This window comes from Ictidomys tridecemlineatus, chromosome 2 (genome assembly GCF_052094955.1).
Source record: "Ictidomys tridecemlineatus isolate mIctTri1 chromosome 2, mIctTri1.hap1, whole genome shotgun sequence".
Lineage (NCBI taxonomy): Eukaryota > Metazoa > Chordata > Mammalia > Rodentia > Sciuridae > Ictidomys > Ictidomys tridecemlineatus.
Window position 1 is genome coordinate 210,585,724 of NC_135478.1, and position 21,142 is coordinate 210,606,865.

At 33.7% G+C, this 21,142-nt stretch overlaps 1 protein-coding gene across 2 annotated transcripts in view; it reads left to right on the top strand.

The window, feature by feature from the left end:
- Positions 1 to 21,142, top strand: part of Exoc4 (exocyst complex component 4) — a 782,658-nt gene that overhangs the window by 244,350 nt on the left and 517,166 nt on the right. The window lies entirely within an intron of this gene.

The window sequence follows — 21,142 nt, forward strand, 5'->3', positions numbered from 1 at the left end:
GTTTGTGTGCATGTTTTGATGTGGGAATGCATTTTTAGTTCCTTGGGAATACATAGAAATGGGCTTGCTAGATCATATGGTCAGTATAGAAACTATATAGTCCTAATCAATTGTATCATTTTATATGCCCCCAGCATGTATACCAAAACTTGGTATTGTCAGTTTTTTCCAATTTTGAACCTTCAGCTGGGTATATAATGGTATCTCATTACCGTAGCTTGTCCATTTTTAATGTATCGTCTTATAGATGTAGGATCCTACAGAGCTGTGGATTTGGGATTTCTGTATCTAAATAATAACCTAAATCCTTTTTCCTCTTTTTTATGTCATTTGTGTTGGAAAAACTTATGTCTACATTCACGAACATTTTAAATACAGAGAATACATGAAGTATTTGACATGTCAACCGGAAAGCCACATAATATTTATGTTCATGTTAAAATTAATAAAGTATTCAATAAAATACTCATTTTGTATATCTGTATAGTTCTAATATTTTCTGAAAGTTTGTGGGTGAGTTCTGAGGGAGCTCTGAAGCTAAAAATTCCCAATTGTTGCTTTATTAGTAATCTCAGGACTGATGCAAAGGGCTACTAATTAAGACTCAATTTTTTTTTTTTGAGTGCCACCATGGCAGCAAATGGTATCTTAAACTGACAAGCTGTAAATTAAAACTTGCAGAATGCAAGGCCCAGTCTAGGGAAAATGAAGTTATGTATAGGTGACTTGTTCCATTTGAATTAATCAAAGGGCTACTGGTGTAGACCAGATGTGTTCTCTGATGACAAAAACGAATCTTGACATTTTGGATAATGAAAATTCAGTTCAGCACCTCTTAGAGATATGTATGATAATATATTGTCAGTCAGAAGCAGAGGGAAGGGAGATGCACAAGCCTTGTCTTATTAAAATAGACAGTGACAAGTGGACATTGTTGGATCTCTGGTTTCTAAGAAAAAAAATGTCAAGGGAAATCTCTTCTGAAAAAATGATGGGAATAGCTGTTTTGTGGAAGGAGAGGGAAAAGATTTGACTTTTGATGCATGACTTCTTTGACAGTGGCCTTTGTTCATGATTCATAGTTTCATGGTTTATTTTCCTGGGGTACAGGGTAAGGCATGAAAGCCCTGAAAAGGAAACCCACTTTTTTGGTTTGACAGTATTAATGCAGTCATCTAGTTCATACCTTGTAAGCCCACTTATTATTTCCTCTGCGTGTGTTTTTTCTAGTTTAGCGGATTAGCTGCACTGTCTCTTCAAAGGCTATCCAATCAAGGAGGGGTTATTAAAACCAGGGCGATTTATGACTGAGAATTAATTAGAGAAGCATTTTCATGCAAAACATCCAATTTTTTGATTAGCAATGGAGCAGGGCCGCAATTAACACTCTAGGAAGCTTAAATTTCCAGCTTTTTGATTCTCAGGAAATGAGATTATCAAACCAGGGTCAGACACTTGACAGCAAAGCAGGAGTGGGGGAGTGTGAAATTATATGTTAAAAAAATGTCTTTTGATTTTTATTCTGAGATTGCTATTCAGGAAATAGAAAATTCAGAGGAGGGGAAGAACAAAAATATCTAAAATGCAAGAACCAGAAAGACCTGATTTTTTAGTGACCTATTTGCTATGCAGAATATCTGTTGGAAATGGTTACTCAGAGTATGTGTTAAAAGCACAGCAATATTTTTTGTTCCTTAATTATTACTTATTATTCACTCTTTCTCTCATAAAATTTCTTTTGGATATTCAGTGCCTGAACAAATATTTAAAATGTGTATGTGTTGTAAGGAGGCCAAAATTTCTTTCAATAGAAGAGGAAGCTTCTTTTATAAATGGTGGTTTGCTAGTTAGGAGATCTTTTCATTTTTCTTGGTGTTTTTAATTATTTTAAATCACTTGAGATATAGTTTAGATAGTGAGTCATATCAAGCCATAGATTACCACTTATTGATAAGTGACCTTTGTAAAGTGTAGGTGCCTAAGAAGTAAGGCAGCCCCAGACCTGCTATAAAACAAAGTATACTCTGTCATTATTGTAATTGGTGTTCCCCAAGGAGATACACCATAATGGAAATTCATTTGTTCTGGAAAATATTTTTTCACCCTCTAGCCTCTTAATTTGGACATCTAATTTCATTGAGAAATAGAGGAGCAACATATCTTTTGTCTTAGCTCATTCTGCTGTTAAAACTCAGATATGTCTCTTTATTCTTTAGGTCCCTAGATTCTTAAATGAATGGACCTCATCAGTATTTTCAAGTTACCCAATCATCTCTTCACTGCCTTGTTTTCATGTTTGCACTTACAATGCTCTGCCTATCTAGAAATAATATATAAATACTGTATTTACATAGTGCAGTAGTAATATATGTTCTTTATGAGTTATTGATAGCATGGGCATCCTTGGCAATCATTTATGGAGTAGAACTCTTGATGAACCTTTTACTTGGCCTGGGTGGGTGTGGGGTTGGGTATTGGTTAGTATGCCTTTGTAAATATGACTTCTCTGATGTTCTCCCATCCTTGGTTTCTCTATTTAAAGGTTGGAGTTTTGTTAGAATCTCTAAAAAGAGCTTCAAAACCATGAATGGAAGAGATTATAGGGTATCTATATAATCAGAGATTTCTGGTGTTGCATTTTTTCTCCTGAAAGCATCTCTGATTTAGGAACATGATTCATTGATCTACTCTATCATTCTTGCAATCCCACTCTAGATTCTCAGCTTTATATGTCAATCTTGCTTAATCCGCCTTTCTTTGTTGATGAAGAGTATCTATCACTGGCTGAATGAAAATTGGCTGCAGTTTGATCTTGGGAAAGGAGGAAGAAAAACTGCCAATCCGAGGCCAAAGGGTTGACCTTGTTAGATTTGTAGCTGTCAGTCTCAATGCTAATGTTCGTGTTTTTGGAATGTTGATGATTATATGCTTTTGTGTGTCAGATAAATATTTGCTAAAAGAATTTATAGGGTTATGTTTATAGATTTTTCCTTTTTTTAATTGGGAAATATTTCTGTGTTTCCAGGTCCATTACATAGACTGAGCTGAGAATCAGAGTTTCTCAATCTTTGTGATCTGTGCTGGGGGAAGGTTTATATATATAGCCTTTGGGCGGTCTGTGGTACCCACCAGTGTTTGCAGATTTGTGAAGAGTGGGAAGAAGACTAGTGTTTGTTAGGTTTGTAAAATGCTATTTCTATGTGTTTGTATATAAATACACACATTTACAAATTCATATACAATATAGTTCATAACTTTAAGAGTCTTAATACCTATAGGAAAAAAATAATCTTAGTAAAAACACATAAGGTTAGAGCCTTTTGTAATAAATGTGAACTAAATATACATATACTTAAATGTTTATTAACATTTAATGTTAATAATATTAATACAAAATGTAGGTGGAAATAATTGAACTTATGATAATTGAAGAAATTTTAATCAGAGGTAGAGTAATTAAATATAAATCATTTAAAAGAAAGCAAAATTCATTATTTAGTGGAGTGGAAAATAAGGATTTCCTAAGCTTGTTTCTTTTTTTCTTCTCATAATGTGAAGTTTTTTAGAATTGTAGTAGGACATAGCTCTATCAATTAATTAAGGAACTTGATTTTTCTTTAAGAGGCTCACAATTGATAATAAACATATTATCTTGTGGGATTCCCTGTAGTGAAATGGTGGTGTCAGCTGCTCTCCTGGCAATGTTTCTACTTTTGTTCGATTTGCTTGTGCTCAGTGTATATAGTGGTGGATGACGGATGTGGAAATAGACTATTTGAAAACATGCTGGCAATGTTTGGAAAAAATACTTTAACATGTTAGCATCAAATATTTAATATGTAATAATGATAGACTTGAGTATCTTTATGATTACATATAATCTATTTGTATAGACACAGATACTTAACTATTAAATATAGAGAGATACTATTGAAATTTTTGTTGGACTAGATTACATTGCCATTGAACCTGAAACCCTCTTTAGTGCCACTTCCCATTGAAATACTTGATTGGATAGCACTATCAAGTCTAGCAGAGATAGTGTAGAAGCAAAGAAACCCATTTTCATAGAATCATGATCAGTCTAATTTGTGGAAGTAGATTATTTTGTGAGGATGAAGGGAAGGATAGGCCAATGAAATGAAGGGTTGAAACTTCAAGGTCCAAAGAAACAATGGATTGGGAGAGATTCAGGTCAGGGATTGAAATTTATGAATCTTCTATGTGGTAGATGGAATCCCTGGAGTTGTTTAGCTTTTGAATTAGGATTACGTGGAAGGAAAAACTCTTGACCAATCAGAGGAAATAAGCAGAAGAAAAAGGCTGCTACTTGGTTGAAGAAGAAGAGCTCCTGAGACTCTAGGAATGTCTAGAATAAATTACAGATAGACAGGCAAGTGTACACGCAAGGTTTCTTGAATGAAAGTCATGTTATCAGCTTTTTTAAAAAAATCACCTAAATGAGGTCTTAATGATTCCTAGGAACCATAACCAAATGTTTGCTTTTGCTTTCAGTGCCCTTCTGTCAGTTGTGATAACTAGACCTTTCTCTCTCAGCCCAATATGTTCAAACTTGTGGGTTTATTATAATGGCTTAATAGTCTGTTTTAGGCTACAAGTTCCTGAGATAAAATTTTATGATTTCTGTAGTCATTATCAAAATTATTGGTGAAAAATTATCTTTATTTAATGTTGACATCAAGTCTTTAATGAAAATGTTTTGTTTTGCTAACATGAACTGAACTGGAACCATTCGGAATTTTCCATTGTAGTCCCAAGAATTACTCTCTGTCTTATATGAATTGTCTCTGAGGCCCAACTAATTGCAAGACCTCTTAAGTTAGTGAATGAGAGCCTGTTCTCATTCTGAATCTTATGATAATTTGCAACTACTGCAGATTATCTTAGTTTTTTTTTTCATACCTTTCTCTAATTGCTTGATAGCATAATCACAAAAGTTTGATGTTCTGTAGTAGATTTCTTTAAATAATATAAAAAATGTTATGAATGATTAGTAGCTTGAATGGCTTCCAACATTACTCTCTGGGAGTTTTAATTCCTGTGATTTTGTGGTTGTATTAACCTCATTGGTTTAACCACTGCTGAAGTCTTCTACTTACCCACTGGGTAGCTAGTGTCCATCAGCAGCATTTCATACAGGATGAACAATCTCTTTTTCCTAAGTTCAATGGAATATGTAAATATTTTCAAATGTCTTTCTCCAAATATAGTTTGTTGGAAATGGGACCCATGATGAAGAAATATTATCAAGTATACTCCTTTGGTAGCAGATGGCTAATGGTAGTTGTGTAATATTTGCATTTGGATTACAGGTTATGTTTTAGAATAACTAAATGTACTAAGGAAATACATTTCTTGATATTGGTGTATGATAGATTTAAATTGTAGGAGCAACTCTATGGTAGTGGTCTAGTAATCTGAAATTATTCATGTACGTAATTAAAGTTTAGGTGGTCTTCAGTGGTATTGAACCCCTTAAAAACATATTCTCCTCTGGGACTAGGAAGCATCTTCTGAGTTTATCTAGTCTAGTGACTATGAATTGTATGTATTCTCTAGGACACTGAGAGGCATAAATACCATTTGGGTAGAATCGTAAGTATTGCCTTAGAGGGAAAGAGTTACAACAACTCACTAATCAGCATTCCCAGCCCTCTTTTGAAAGGTTCATCCAGAGAAGCTCAAGTTCTTTGTTTTTAAATGTTTGAATTTTTCACATATTTCAAATTTTGCTATTTTTTAAAATGATACAATGAACCTTTCTATGAACACTTGTTTATACACCTTTAATGTTGAGGAACAGAGAAAGGATAATCCTATTTAAAATTTGATAGACTCCTGAATTACATTCCAAAATTTGTTTTACCAGTTTATACTCTTTGCAAAAGTCTATGAAAGTGTCCATTTCTTTTCATTCTTAACATTATTTAATATTGTCAATTTTTAAAAATGTAAATTTTTAAGATTTCAAATTTTACTGACTAGTCAAAGTACCTGATAGATAGCAATGTTTATTTATGTACATTTATTTGATGTTTGTGTGTGTGTGTGTGTGTGTGTGTGTGTGTGTGTGTGTGTGTGTGTGTTTTAATACTGGGCATTGAATTTGGACATTTTACCACTGAACTCTATTGGCATTCCTTTGTTGCTTATGTTTTGTTTTAAGATGGGGTCTTCCTAATGGCTGAGGAGTGCCTGGAAATTGTGATCCTCCTGTCTTGGCCTCCTAAGTCAATGGTATTATAGACATGTGCCACTATGCATTATGATTTTTTTCCCAATAAATTATTAGTAGGAAGGGCTGGTTTGTGGCTCAGTGGTACAACGTTTGCCTAGCATATGCGAGGCACTGGGTTCAATCCTCAGCACCACATAAAAATAAATAAATAAAATAAAGGTATTGTGTCCATCTAAAACTAAAAAAAAATATATATTTTTTTAAAAAATGATTATTAGGAGTCTAAAACTAACCTCTTTCCTATTTTAGTGGCTGGTACCTTCTTTTTAAATGATTGTAAATGTCTTAGATGTAATTGTATTATAAATATTGTCTCCCAGTCTGATCCTTAGATAAAATGTAATTTGGAGGAAAAGATGATTTTGTTAAAAACAATCTTAAAGCTACAACTGTAATTGTATGGTATGAGTTTATTTTTGATATGATTACTTCTTTTAGATGAATAGACATTTTTAAAAACTGCAAAGTAAATAGGTATAGTTTTCCTTGAGTAATCTGTTTTAGTGTCTCACAGTCCTTACCAGCTGTTTTTCAACTTTTCAAAAATTTAAATGTGACAATTAACATCTTATATTAGTTTGAATATCTATCTAGTTTAGTAGTCAAGAATTTTACCCAGCATAAAATTTCAAGATTTTATTAGTCACTTTTAATTAATCTCAAATGTTTAGTTAAAAACAGCAACTTAATTCTCCTTTTCTTCTTAAAATTAGTCTGTTTTATGGACTGTGAGCATATTCTACAATATCGCTCTAGATAGATTGCAAGTGGGCATCGGTTGTACTTTTCAGAAGGGAAGCACAGATGTTCAACAATTTGCTGACAGTAATGCCACAGCAGAACTAGAAATTAAGATCCCAGTCTGTTAAGATATTCTCTCAAGATAAAAATGACTATGCCATGCAAATGGGGCATAGCTCTCCTGTCTAGTAATAATACATGGCTCAGTATGTGGTCCAGCATGTGTTTCTTGTAGGAGACATGAGAATCATTCCTGTGTTGTGTTCCTCAAGGCTTCCATGAAGAGTTTCCATCTGGCTGATGACCATGGCTGATTATGGCTGGAAGAAGCCTAGCAGGACTCCTTGATCTTTGCCCTCACCCGTCCAACTCCAGCAGTTAGTGATATGGTGTAAACTAAGTGCAAATTGGAGCATTATAACACCTCTCCTCTTAATATTAAAAAAAATAAAGAACAAATATAGTTATTTTTATTTATCAATGACTATAAAGTTTCCTAATTGAATATGTAATGGTATTTCTTATCTCATATGTCCATAAGAATTATCTCTCTTCACTGCAGAAGTACAATATAAAGTATGTCTTGAACAGTGTCCTCCAACTTCAGGGTAGATCTGGAGGGTTTAAAAGACAGACATCTGTTTTTGAGTTCCTTACTTAGACTCAGAATTTGCATTTCTATAAAATTTTTCTAGGATGCTGCTTTTGCTCATCCAGGGAAATATGCTTGGAGAATTACTATTCCAAACCTTGTAGTAAAAGTGCAAAAAGATGGTGCTGAGCAGAATAGACCTGTTGACTCTGACCAAGTATTTGTTTCGTCTTTAACACCCTAGTATTTAGGAATTATCTTATTTCCCCTGGAGAATATCAAATCTAATAGAGTTATGCACATGCATTAGGAGATCATCAACCTTACACCTTTTCCCCTGGGCCTAGAGTAATTTGAAAAGAGACATTCCCATCAAGTGACATAAAACCTGTAGCTATAGTAACAAATTAACAATTATCAGTCTCTGTAATTGGGTGTTTGTACAAATCTCCTTCATTGGGGTGTTATGCATGAATTACAAACCTGGAGATAGGATAATATTTGGGGAAAGAACGTGAAGGACTTGTTTCCAAGGTCTCTTATTCTAATAGAGATTTCAGACTAAGTTTGAATTGAAAATAAGTAATCATGTGCCTATAAGGCATACCACATTCTTGAATATAATAAAATACTGCAAGGAAGATATTATCTTCATGCTGGTTGTTTAGTTGTACATTCGCGCGAGCAATTTTAAAGGTCATCTAGTGGCCACTGTTAGTTGCTTTGTCATTGTCTGTTTTACTTTGCCTCCACCCGCTACTGACTTTGTTCTGGGTGGTAATGTTCTCAGTGATACATTTCTCTGTGTCCTTTGCAATTGGATGAAGCCAATGAGATATAAGTAGAAGTAGTTGTATACTTCTGAGAAAACTCCTTAAAAAGGGGGCTGATTCAGTTGAGAAGTAGGAACTCTTTTTTTTTGGGGGGGGTATAATACCACGACCATTGAACTACATCTCCAGCCCTATTTTTTGTATTTTATTCAGAGACAGGGTTTACTGAGTTGCTTAGTGCCTCACTTTTGCTGAGGTTGGCTTTGAACTCAGGATATTTTATTCTTTGCCTGCAATTTGAATGTGATGGCTTATTCAGTAGCCATTATGAACTATGAGGTACCTTGAAATTGGAAGCCAGGGACTAATGTTGGTAGAGCAAGGAGAACTACTTGACTATGTACCTTCAAATTGTCTTTTTTAACCTATTTATTTGGATTTTCTGTTATTTGTATGTAAACCTTATTATTTATATTGAAGATGGCATTTTCTTTTGTTTTAAAGATTAATACATCTTTAAATCTATGAGGTGCTTTTACTATTGATCCTGTGAATTCATTATAAATTATCCCATGATTAGGACTAGCTTCCTGACATTCTACATCTTTTCTTTTTTCTACTTTTCACCTAGTGAAATAGTATGTTTTTTTTGTAGTCTGAAGAACAGGTTTTAATTTTAATAATTTAAAAAGTTTTATTAACATAAAATTCCCCCATTTTAAGTGTATAATTTGGTGATTTTTGGTGAATTTACTGAGTTGTATAAATATTACCACAATCCAGTTTTAAAGCACATTTGTCAACTTGTTTGTATATATAAAATAAAACATTTTATTTGTTTATGTAATCCCTCATTCCTATTTTTAGGAAATCCTCATCTCTGCCTCAAACAAATAATCCTATCAAGTTGTAATAAGTGCTATGGAAGGAAGGTGTGGGGTGCTTAGAAAATGAGCAGTACAAGAGACAGCAGAGCCAGTAGAATCAGATTTCTTCTCTGGGGATCTCTGAAGGGAGATGGGGCAGAGGCAAAGTAGATTGTTCCCTACACAAGGAAGAGAATGATGAAGGCATTGAATCAGGAAGAAAAGGAGGGCGTATAAGAATTTCTTAAGGAGCTAGTGTAATGAGGAAGAACTTGAAGAGTTAGGCTGAACATCATTCAGTGATGTGGCTACACATTGTCTCATTAGTTACATGACTTTTTCAGGAAAGCAGTTAATATAGAAGATAAAATAAATGAATTTTTTGCCATATAACTGATGTTATTTTTATCAATAACAGTTTTATATATTTTCTTAAACTTCCTTAAAGTACAACATGCACTTCTTTATCTTCTTGAACACGAATATTTTACATATTGTATAACTTTTTATTGGTAACTTCAGGAAGTCATTATGAACTTCAAACAGCATACTATATTAAGGTTTGAGTCTGCTTGTCTTTGATTCAAATGATCTAGCATCTTGTCTGGGGTCTAATTTTTACTTAATTTTATTTTCTTTTCCTTCTTTCTTTCCTTATTGTCAGGCTTTTTTTCTGTTCCTGGCTTATATTCTTCTAGTAATCTTTGTCCCCTTCTTTTTTTTTTTAAATGTAGAAATTGGATATGAGAATGTATTGTTCCGTGTAAAGTAGAAGTAAATAGACTTGTGGTGAGTAATAAGGCATGTGAAATTTATAACATCTATCTTGTCCCCTGAGAGGCCATTTTTGTTTACTTCCAATTCTCGATTACTGGCTGGATTCGTGAAATTGCTGGATATGTGAGCTGTATCTGCTCTCCAATTTGCTAGACAGTAATGGGGCAGAGGAGAAAATTGGTTGTTCCATTGAATGTGTTTTTCTAGTATGTTGGTGGCTGGCTCAGTAGGTACCGAACCCTTATTAATCGGTTGTCATACCCAGATATTGTTCAAGGTGTTGAACAATAATATAATTTGAATTATATTAAATAATATAATTAGTATTGATGGTATGTTTTTGCTGTTTTATAATATATTAATTCATGTAGTCCTAATATTCAACTCATAGGAACATTTCTATGTTTAAAAACAAAAAGTAACTTTGTTCTCCCATGTAATTTCTTATAACAGCATATTCTAGAATGAATGTTCCAGAAAATTTGATAAAGATGTTCTTCTAAATAGCATCAGATACCTCTTTATTGGCGAAATTATTGTTATTATCATCATCATCATCACTACCATCATCATCATTATTATAATGATGATGCTGGACAACAAACTAGAGACCCCCTTCCACATCCTATTTCTCAGAGCTACATCCTCAGCCCTCAGCACCTACATTATTGATGGTACATTCCCTAGTCTCAGTTTATAGACTCTTCATAGGAATAGCAAGAAGCATCAAAGTTCTTAAAAGGAGTCTAATGAAAATATAAAAATATACAGGAAAGCAGGGTTACATATTTTAAGTTGATTGAACTACAGTGAAACCTTGAGGGCTTAGACTTAGGGGTTCTATGAATTAGGCATTATACTGAGGGAAAAAAAAAAGAGTTTGCTACAGGAGAATGGGGATACTTTGATCCAAAGTCTATGTCCTTTGTACTATGATAAATTATACCTTCTGCACGTAAGGACATTTTTTTCTGATATTTGGACTAAGGACATTTGAACTTTTTATTTGCTGTCCTCAGTTTAGTTTTTATCAATTATTGAGAAATTCAGATTGATAAACCAACTGTTAAAACTATAGTTGTTTTTTAAAAAATATTTTTATTAGATTTTGATAGACCTTTATTTTATTTACTTATTTATATGTGGTGCCAAGAATTGAACCCAGTGCCCCATGCATGCTAGGCAAGTGCTTTACCACTGAGCCACAACCCCAGTCCTAAACTATAGTTCTTAATATATTATTTTGAAAAGAATATGTTATTTAGAGCATATTATTTCTTTTGGGCAAATTTACTTTTGGTTTTACTTATTATACTGAGATTGGGGAAAAATCTGGCTCCAAATTCTTTTTGCAACTAATGCATGAAGCAGTATATTGCAAGAGATCTGGTATATACTTTCATCAGATGAGTTGTAAAACCTTTCTATCTTCTAGCCCTTGAAATTACAACATTAGGAGCACAAGACACTGAAATTTTCAAGTGGCATTTTTTCAGGGGAAGACGGCCAGTGTCTCATTGGGGAGTTGTTCTGCCCAGAGGAATCCAAGCCACCCTACATAGCCACACTAAATCTTGTTATCTCAAGTAATTAAAACACCCTAAATTTTAACATCTCACAACAATTAACAAATAATAAAACACAAACACTCAGAAATATATTTGCAAAAGCGAAGCCCCTGATAGATCTAGACTACATGGGTTCTTGAACTACACAAAGGCAAAATGGCTCTGGTGGTTTATTTAAGGGTATACATGAAAAAGCAGGGTTAAGGTTTCAAGGGCAGTGTCTTGCTTTGTGATGTCTTGTAGTCAGCTGATTGATTAACATCTTGGCAGGTCACAGCTATCTCAGTGCTCTCTGTGATCTTAGTCAGAGCTTGAGGGGGAAGTTACATTAGGAGATGTAATATGGAATGCATTACAATTCTTATTACACATATAGACCACAATTTTTCATATCTCTGGTTGTATATAAAGTATATTCATACCGATTCATGTCTTTATACATACACTTTGGATAATGATGTCCATCACATTCCACCATCCTTGCTAATCCCCTGCCCCCACCCTTACCTTCCAACCCCTCTGCCCTATCTAGAGTTCATCTATTCTTCTCATGCTCCCCCTCCCTACCCCACTATGAATCAGTCTCCTTATATCAGAGAAAACATTCAGGTTTGTTTTTTTGAGATTGGCTAACTTTAATTAGCACTATCTTCTCCAAAGCCATCCATTTACCTGCAAATGCCATGATTTTATTCTCTTTTATTGCTGAGTATTCCATTGTGTATATATGCCAATTTTTAAAAATGCATTCATTTACTGAAGGGTGTCTAGGTTGGTTCCACAGTTTAACTATTGTGAATTGTGGTGCTATAAGCATTGATGTGGCTGTGTCCCTATAGTATGCTGTTTTTAAGTCATTTCAGTATAGAATGAGGGGAAGGATAGCTGGGTCAAATGGTTGTTCCATTCCCAGTTCTCCAAGGAATCTCCATACTGCTTTCCATATTGGCTGCACCAATTTGCAGTCCCACCAGCAATGTATGAGTGTGCCTTTCCCCCACATTCTTGCCAACACTTATTGTTGTTTATCTTCATAATAGTTGCCATTCTGACTAGAGTGAGATGATATCTTAGAATATTTTTGATTTGTATTTCTCTAATTGTTAGAGATGATGAACATTTTTTTCATGTGTTTGTTCATTGGTTGTTTATCCTCTTCTCAGAAGTGTCTTTTCAGGTTCTTGCCCATTTATTGATTGGGTTATTTGGTTTTTTGGTGTTTAGCTTTTTGAGTTCTTTATATACCCTAGAGATTATGCTCTATCTGATGTATGAGAGGTAAAAATTTGCTCCCAAGATATAGGCTCTGTATTCACCTCATAGATTGTTTCTTTTGCTGAGAAGAAACTTTTTAGTTTGATTCCATCCCATTTATTGATTCTTGGTTTTAATTCTTGCACTATAGGTGTCTTATTAAGGAAGTTGGGGCCTAATCCCACATCATGATGATTAGGGCCTACTTTTTCTTCTGTTAGTTGCAGTCTCTGGTTTAATTCCTAGGTCCGTGATCCACTTTGAGTTGAGTTTTGTGCATGGTGAGAGAGGGGTTTAATTTCATTTTGTTGCATATGAATTTTGAGTTTGCCTATTGAAGAGCAAGGTAGATCTTTCTATCTTCTAAGGTCTTCTTTGATTTCTTTTTTTAGGGTTCTGTAGTTTTCATTGCATAGATATTTAACATCTTTCATTAAGTTGATCGTGTTTTATTTTATTTTTGCAGCTATTATAAATGAGGTAGTTTTCCTTACTTCTCTCTCAGAGGATTTATCACTGATATACAGAAATTCCTTTGTTTTCTGGGTGTTGATTTTATATCTTGCTACTTTACTGAATTCATTTACTCTTCTAGAAGTTTTCTGGTGGACTTTTTTGGGTCTTCTAGGTATAGAATCATATACCTAGGAACCAACTTTTTGTTTTGTCAATTGTTTCAATTGTTTCTTTTTTATTTCATTTCTAATTTTAATTATTTCTTGCTTTCTACTGCTTTTGATTTGTTTTTCTTTTTCTAGGGCTTTGAGATTTAATGTGAGGTCATTTATTTGTTGACTTTATCTTCTTTTAAGGAATGAACTCCATGCAATGAACTTTCCTCTTAGTATTGCTTTCAAAGTGTCCCAGAGATTTCGATATGTTGTATCTATGTTCTCATTTACCTCTAAAATTTTTTAATCTCTTCCTTTTGTTTTCTGCAACCCATTTTTCATTCAGTAGCATATGTTTAGTCTCCAGGTGTTGGAGTAGTTTTTATTTTGTCATTGATTTCCATTTCATCTCATTATGATCTGATAAAATGCATAGTAAAATGCATCTCTACTTTTTTGTATTTGGTAAGAGTTGCTTTGTGGCATATTATGTGGTCTATTTTAGAGAAGGATCCATGTGCTGCTGAGAAGTGTATCTGCTTGATGCAGGTTGAAATATTCTATATATGTCAGTTAAGTCTAAGTTATTGATTGTATTATTGAGTTCTATAGTTTCTTTATTCAACTTTTGTGTAGAAGATCTATCCAGGGGTGAAAGAAATGTGTTAAAGTCATCCAGGATTATTGTGTTGTGGTCATATGACTCTTGAACTTGAGAAGAATTTATTTGTTGAACATAGCTGCACCATTGTTTGGGGCATATATATTTATGTTTGTTATGTCTTGTGGGTGAATGGTTCCCTTGAGCGCTATGTAATGTTCATCTTTATTCCTTTTGATTAACTTTCCCTTGAAGTCTACTTTGTTTGATTCAAGGATAGCAACCTCTGCTTGCTTCCACAGTTCATGTGAGTGGTATGATTTTTCCCAACCTTCCAACTTCAATCTTCGTATGTCTTTTCCTATCAGATGAGTCTCCTAGAGGCAGCATATTGTTGTGTCTTTTCTTTTTTTAATCCAATCTGCTAGCCTATGTCTTTTGATTGGTAAGTTTAAGCCATTAACATTCAAGGTTATTATTGAAGCATGTTTTGTATTCCCAGCCATATTTGTTTATTTTTTTTATTTAACTTGACTTGATTTTCTTTCTTTTTTTTTTTTAGAAAGAGAGAGAGAATTTTTTTTTTAGACAGACAGAGAGAGAGAATTTTTTAATATTTATTTTTTTTTTAGTTTTCGGCGGACACAACATCTTTGTTTGTATGTGGTGCTGAGGATTGAACCCAGGTAAGCACGCTATCACTTGAGCCATATCCCCAGCCCCAGAGAGAATTTTTTTAATATTTATTTTTTAGTTTTCAGCGGACACGACATCTTTGTATGTGGTGCTGAGGAATGAACCCAGGCCGCACGCATGCCAGGCAGGCACGCTACCGCTTGAGCCACATCCCCAGCCCTTGACTTGATTTTCGTCTTTGATTTGTTTTTTCGTTAGGGTACTCCCTCCCTCTGCTGATTTTCCTTGTTGTTTTTGTTTCCTCTTCATGGATTATTTTTCCAAGGATGTTTTGTAGTTCTGGTTTTCTAGCTATAAATTCTTTTAATTTTGTTTATCATGAAAGACTTTTATTTCATCTTCAAACCTAAAGGTTAATTTTGCTTGATACAAGATTCTTGTTTGGAACCCATTTTCTTTCAGAGGTTGATATATGTTCTTTCAGGATTCTCTACCTTTCAAGGTCTGTGTTGAAAAATCTGCCATTATCCTAATTGGTTTTCCCCTATATGTAATATGATTCCTTTCTCTCATGGCTTTTAAAATTATTTCCTTATTCTGTATGTTGAGCATTTTTATTATAATGTGCCTTGGTATGTATCTGTTGTGATTTTGTACATTCGGTGTCCTGTAGGCTTCTTGAATTGGGATTTCCAATTCAGTCTTCATGTTTGGAAAGTTTTCTGATATTATTTCATTGAATAGATTGTTCATTCCTTTGGTTTGGTCCTCTGTGCCTTACTCTTTCTCAATAACTCTTAAATTTGGTCTTTTTATGGTATTCCATATTTATTGAATGTTCTGCACGTGGTTTCTTACCATTATTACTATGTGATCTATGTTCTTTTCAAGATTATGTATTTTGTCTTTATGTCTGATGTCCTATCTTCCAAGTGGTCTACTTTGTTTCATTTTAGGTTTTAATTTGGTTTATTGTTTCTTTCATATCAATGATTTCTGGTGTTTTGTTTTTTTTTTTTTTTTTTTTTTTTTTTTTTTTTAGGAATCTCTATCACCCTATTGAGGTGATCTTTTGCTGCCAGTATTTGTTTATATAGCTGCTTGTCGAACTGATCTTTCATTGCCTGTATTTGCTCTCCTATATCTTCCTTGAGTTCACAGAACATTTTAACCATGTACCTCCTGAACTCCTTCTCTGTCGTTTCTTTTGCTGTGGCTGCCAATCATTCTACTGGTATCTTGATTTGTTTGGGGCACTTTCTTCCCTTGTCTTTTCATGTTTCTCATGTGTCTTCCTTTTCAGCTCTGAGTCTGGGGTGTTATTGTTTTTATCCTATAAGTTTGTAGTGCTCTTATAAGGCTCCAAGACCTCTCCTTTGTGTGGAAGGACAATGTTAACAGAACACAATATCAACAATATACCACCTGTGAACAATCTGTTGTTATTAAGACATTTACAGTTTAGTCGCAATGAACAGCAATGTCGGATTCAATATTATCTAAAATAAGTTTTGTAAAAAGTTTTACAGATTCTGATGGTGGACAGTGAACTGGGTGTATGGCATAGGACCATATGCTGAGGAGGTAGGATGTGTGTATATAGAGTTAATATATCTTAGGAAGTGTGAAGGAAAAATCTAATAAAGAGGGTTAGTAGCAAGAGAATAGACAGGAAGTAAATTAGAGTAGACAAGTACGTGGTAAGACAATAGAGTACATAAAACAAACAGACATATGTATTTAGAGAAATACAGGATGTTAAAACAGTAAAATTTGGAGGGAGAAAGAAAAATGAAAGAAGAAAAAAGAAAAGAAAAAAAGGGCATATCCAACACCTCTATATTATATTATTCAGATGACTCAGTCTTCAAAATCCTAAACAAAGTTCTTGGTTTCACATATGTTGGGGATGTGAGGGCCTTAGGATAGAGGGGTAGAAGAGAAAGAGAAAAAAATAAAAATAATCAACAGGAGAAACCAGGGTTGTTGCTAGTTTTAGGGATCAATATCTTTCCTGCTTCTCTTCTCTGTGTCTTCCTACTTTTTTCCCATTCTCCTAGAATGTGGTTTTTTTTTTTATTTTTTTTATTGGTTGTTCAAAACATTACAAAGCTCTTGACATATCAGGCCCAGACTGTTTGCCCCAGATCCACGTCAGCTCAGCATTGCCTAGTGATCCTGAGCAAACAACATTTAGACGGTTTACGACTCCCTATGCTCCTGCAGCTGAAGAGGTCAGAGACTTGATCTCTCCACACCTGCCACCATGTTGAGTTTTGGTTTTTATCTGAATGAAATTATATGGAAGGAAAACCTAACATTCATTACAACACAAAGAATTAAAAAGGGAACTTAAACAGATATTAATATACCCATCTTCATAAGTGCATTATTCATAATAGCCGAAAGCTAGAAGCAACTCAGGTGTCCATCCCTGGATAAATTCATGAGCAAAATGTGTTTTAAAATGCACAATGGGATGTTATTCAGTCTTAAAAAGAAGGGAAATGCTGACACATGCTACAGTATGGATGAATCTGGGAAACATTAGAGTAAATGAAATAGAATAATCACAAAAGGACAAATATTGTGTGATTCCCATATACAAGTTACCTAGAGTATTCAAATTCATAGAAACAGAAATTAGAATGGTTGCCAGCAGGGAAGGAAAAGGAGTTAGTGTTTATTGGGTAGAGTTTCCATTTGGGAAGATGAAAATATTTCTAGAAGTGAATGGTGGTGACGATTGCCCAACAATATGCATGTCTGAACTGTATATTTAAAAATGGTTAAAATGTAAATTTTATGTTTTGTATATTTTACAACTGTTTTAAAAAAATATACTTATTGCATTAATGAAAAGTTGACAACTTCCCAACTGTTTAAGAGTAGGGCAATTGCAGATAAGTCAATATTTCATGTAAGTTTAGAAAGAGGTATTCATTTAAATGTTTTATGATAATATTTAATGAAATGAAGTTGTGTCATAAATAAAAGGGCATGTATTTAAATAATACAACTCAAACAGATAAATAAACTACATAAAACAGGTGTGTATTGTCTTTGAAAGTATAAGAAAAAGTTATCTAAAAATAAGCAGAGAGAAGAAAAACAGTCAAACCAGAGAAAATCTATTGGAGTTTTTCATAGCAATAAAGAGTTTTATAGAAGTTGACTGCAACTTAATTAGCCTCCAAATTAGAATTATAGTTCAGAGAAGTTGAGCATTTGTAGGAAATCTGTTCTAGTAGTCATTGCTAGTAAGAAGCAGTTTTCAAATTAAGTTCTTGTGTAAAGCAGAATACTTTATCAATGGAAATGAATCGACATCTCAGATTTCGTAAGCATTTTCTGTATATGATAATTGGTTCAATGCATGTAGTAAATAAATGCTGTTAGAACAACTTGTAAAGAATCTGCACAATTTACCTCATAATATTTGACAAAATTAATTACAGATATTTCAAAGAGGTAAAATATACCAAAACCATAAAATTACAAAGTACAAGTATTTTTAAATGTTCATTTATAAAAGTACTTAGTGCTTAAATATAATGAAAACACTTTGGAAGGTTAACTTAATATTGTTACATATAAATGTAAATGTTATAATCCAAAATGTGTAAAATTAGTATCCCCCCAAATTAAATGGAATAATTTTGCAACAAATATAACAGAAAGTGTAAAGTTGTTTCAGATGCAAGATTCATAAGACCAGTGCAAGTAGCTGATTCGTGGATTGCAGCACTGTTTTATGATAACTAGTTTTTGGCCTGTTTCCCTTACAGTGGTAGGAGGGTGTGTGTGTGTGTGTGTATGTGTTTGTGTGTGTGTGTGTGTGTGTGTGTGTGTGTTTGTGTGTGTGCACGAAATTGCCTGTCTGTGTACTTTTTAATGTTTTTGGCCTTTTCCTGAACAAATATAGTCTAGCTGAAGGTACTTAGCAAAGGTCTGAATATGAACAAGTCAGTTTGGGGGGGGGAGGGGCTTGTTTTCCCAAGGTCTGAAATTCTACAAATGTTTTTGTCCATTGATGAAGCAGATTTGGGGATGGTAGAATAATGTGCTTCATCATTATTGTGCAAGGATTGCTACATTATCCTGCTAATATAGCATACATAATCATTTAAATGTAAAACATTTAAAAGATGAAATACATATATTCCATTAAAAATTCATCGGGTATAGACATCACATTATACAATGGAAATAACAACAATTATTAGTTTACAGGGCCTCACTAGTTGCTGAGCCTGGCTTTGAACTTGTGATCCTCTTGCCTCTAGCCTGCTGAGCTGCTGGGATTACAGTCATGCACCACTGTGTCTGGCTCTGCTACAGTTTTTAATTTTCCATTTCAGTTGCTGCAGCCCTTCTTTCACTCCTCCTGTCGTATTTCACCTCTTTTTTTTTCTTTCTACCTCCTTCCCTGTCTCCCCTCTACTCTTTCCCTCTCTTTTTTTCAATTCCCCCTTCCTCTTTTCCTTTCTTTTATTCTCATTCAGTTCTCTCAACAATCTCAGCAAGAATATAAAGTTTTTGAATTTAATTTATGCCTTTCCCTGTTTAACCATAAAAACCAACCAAGTGTTTATTTCCGATAGCACTACTATAATGGGAAATCAGCCTGCAATGCAGGGTGATTACTGTTGGTGATGAGGTATAAAATAAATGAAAGCATGTTATGTGGGAATGTTGACCCTTCAGGGCTTATAAGTGCACATTTCATGGTCTGAATGGTAAACTGAGCCAGTTTGATATTGACTACTGGAAATGATGATGTTTATACATTTTCAAAATAATATTTGAATGAATCATTCTTCCACTTATTGTATTGAATACACTTGATAATCATATTTTAATGCTGTTCTTTCAGAGCTGCTTTTGCTATGAGAGACAATAGTTGAAAATTTGAAGTCTTCAGAAATTAATTGATTTTTCTTTTCCCCAATATTTCATGTTATATAATTAAGATTTTATGTTTGTAAGTCTCTCTCCGTGTAGCACATGAGAAAAAGATTTTTCAAGTGGGCCTGATGGCATACACAGGAAGCTAAGGTAGGAAGACTACAAGTTGAGGCCAAATTGGCAAACTTAGTAAGACCCAGACTCAAAATAAAATAAAAGGACTGGGGATGTAACTCAGTGGTAGAGCACTTGCCTAACATGTCCAAGGCTCTGGGTTCAAGTCCCAATATCAAATATTTTAAAAAGATTTCTAATTTATGATTTTCTCACTGAAAATATTTTTTGTCATCTTTATTTTAAAAAGAATCTTTTAAACAAAGTAGTCCTATCTAAGACCATTATAGAATCTGTTAAAAATTGATTTGTTAATATTTCTTATTTTGATAGGTTTTGAACTTTGTCCTGTCCCCTGTGCATTTCAACAACAATGTAGAAAATGAAAAATAAAATAGAATTATATCTTCAGAGTAATGTACTATATTTTTTATTTTTATTCCAATTCTGTTTCACATATATCTGTAACTTTAACAATGCAGTAATAATGGAGTGAATTCAGTTTTCCTTCAAAGTGAATGTAAGTAGCTTATCTCATGACTCCTATTGATTAAATCAAAGTCAGCAAAGGTATTTTATCAAGAGTAATATTTGTCCTTTTTAGCCATTTTAGTAAATCTTAGGAAATGAAAATGCACTTTATTACCAACCTTCAATCATGTCTTATACTTTAATTTTTAAAATCATCAAGCTAGTTGAAGTTCTTCCAAAGCAAACATACAAACAAATCCCTAACTCCAGGTGTGGGCCATCATTATCTTTTCTCTTATGTCTTTAATGTGTTTTGAGTTTCTCTGAGGAGCATAATATGTGTTATTTGAGTTTTAGCCATAGTGATTTTTCTCCATTATGGACTTTACACATAATGAATTTCAGGAAGTACACAACAACAGCTTCTTCTGCTTGTAGATAAAGACAGTAATATGATGGAGTGTTCAAATACAAATGTTCCTTTAATTTATTTTACCAAGACATTTATCCATGTTTTATTTATAAGGCAATTGAAGTCATTTATTTTGTATGGAACTCTTCCTCTTCTGAATAACAAATAATATATTATCATATACACTGCATTGGAGGAGTGAATGATGAAAACCATACTTGAAAATAAAAGTTTAATATTTTGGGCTCATTGGGCACAATTATAGTGGTGCTATCTTTGTTTCCTAGTGAATCATAATGGTATGCACAGATTTTTTTAAACTTTGGATGGTATATCGCAGAGAGGAGTGTGGAAGACAGAAAATTCTTTGTTCAAAGAGGGATAGTGTGTTGTCTTTTTTTTTTTTTTTTTTCCGGCTGCAGAGCATTTTAAATGCATAAAATCTGTCTCTGCAATATCCCTTTCTAAGATCTTTGCATATGCATAATTTAATTTTTTTTTTTAAATGGTGACTAGAATCCAGTAGGAACCTGCCTGCCTTGATCTCAAGAATGGCCAC